Raw genomic sequence first — 2,204 nt, forward strand, 5'->3', positions numbered from 1 at the left:
TAGATATCCAACTATATTTGAAAGAAATACTAATCATACAACGCAAGTATGCTTACTTGGATTTTGTCTATACTTCACTACTTTTTTTTTCTGTACATTAAAATTTTACTAGTTAAAAAAAAGTTCAAGTTTCATTCAATCAAACATTAGCAAACAGGATAGAGAGGATTACCGAGTCTATGGCAATAGAAAACCAGATTTTTCCGCCTCCTACCAGTCCTACAAACAATCAAAAGCAACAATAAAAAAAATACCCAACAAAAACCATAAATGAATTTACTCAACAAACAATCAAAAGCTTATGTTGATCTTTCAAACTTGAAAAGGATTTGCAATCTAACACTGATTGGTTCAATAATTTAAAGAGTTTTTTTATATACTTGGAGAGTCATATAACATATCTATGTCCAAGGTGTATATTACACATGGATCTTGAATACAAGTTCTTAAAAATAAAAAAGGAAATTGGGAGCAACATCAGTAACATGGAGCTAAAAAGTTAAAACATACCCAATAGCACTCGCACTACTATTTTAGGCATTTTGACCTCTTGCATTTGCATCCACTTTTGTGCTTGGCTGATGGTGTGTTCATCTTGTCAAACACTTATGAAATTACACAAATTTAAAGGGAAAAAAATGTAGGATTATAGAATTTATAATTACAGTAACATTAGGGGAATCATTAGGTGGGTAACATGATATAAACAAGATGGCTAACATCAAACATTGACAATAACAACATCATTGCAATCATCTAACAGAAAAAAGAAAAAAGTTCCAAGCAACAATTTCCTAAAGATAGTAAAGGGCACAGAAAATTACTTGTAAGTTTGTAACTAACCTCTTATGGCCCTTCACCAGTCAGGATTAAAGACTCCTTTAACTGAGACATGAAATACCTTAAAAGTTAGTGAATTTGTACTATATAAGTAATCAAAATAATGCAGTTTGAACCATACCAAATTATCTATTTCACAGTAATTTTTACATAACATAAATCAAATTGCCTAATTGCTAAAATGGAGAGTAAAACTAAAACTTAAAAACATCAAAACTCACCAACTTCCTAAAACAAGCAGAGAAAAAAAGGGCAAATTCGATTGAATCACATATTCAGCATGAGTAAAATAAAAAATGAACTAAAATAACTTTATCAAAAGAGAAAAAAAAAATTCATTCATAGATAGACGAGCAGATTCAATGATGAAAGAGAACAATCCGGAAAGTGTGAAGATTATAAGTACACAAAAATACAAAAGCTGAAAGGAAAATTTATTACGCAGCAAAACACATTCTGAGAGAAAGGAAAGGAAACGATAGGGAGAAGGCAAAGAATCAGTTGGAATAAAGAGAATTGAAGGAAAAATTAGAATATGGAAAAGCACCCACCACCGAAAGCTATGGATAGAGACTGCAGCATGGAGACCTGTGACAAAATTGGCGATTTTACAAAATAAGTGTAGCAAATGCGAGAGGGTTAAGCAATTCAATTTGAAGTCGAATATCAAGAACAATATCCTCATAATCTGGCTTGTTCAAACAGTTATCACATGCACAATAATCCTTACAGTAAATCCCTGCTGCAAAGCACTCACAATAACTGCCAATCACAACAAACAACAAAACTCAACAGATGTTCTAAACATCTTCACTATTTTTGAGCACCCTCTGAACATTCAGGGTATGATGTTCCAAACATCTTCTAAATACATGAAGAAAACTTAAAAGAAAATGAAACATACCGATCTCGAGTATATGAAGAAAAAATACCTGAAACTAGGTGCAAACTTCTGGGTCTGTTACCGAAAAAAAAGAAAGAAATGAGAAGAATTTGGGGCTTCTGGGTTAAAACTTCGGTATGTTACAGAAAACAAAGAAAGAAAGGAGAAGAATTTGGAAAGGAGAAGAATTTGGGGCTTCTGGGTTAAAACTTCAGTATGTTACAGAAAACAAAGAAAGAAAGGAGAAGAATTTGGGGCTTCTGGGTTAAAACTTCGGTATGTTACAGAAAACAAAGAAAGAAAAATAGAAGCAGCTCTCTTCTTGCCTTTCTCTATGGCATGCTCGACAAGAAATTGGGGCTACTGGCCGAAGGCGAAGCAAGCAATGAAGGAGATAAAGGAGAGACAAACCCAGGAAACAGAGGGCAAATTAGGGCGTGAAACTAAAACGGATGTAAACTGAGGAGAAGCCAGGGATTAG

Source organism: Gossypium hirsutum, chromosome D04 (genome assembly GCF_007990345.1).
Source record: "Gossypium hirsutum isolate 1008001.06 chromosome D04, Gossypium_hirsutum_v2.1, whole genome shotgun sequence".
Lineage (NCBI taxonomy): Eukaryota > Viridiplantae > Streptophyta > Magnoliopsida > Malvales > Malvaceae > Gossypium > Gossypium hirsutum.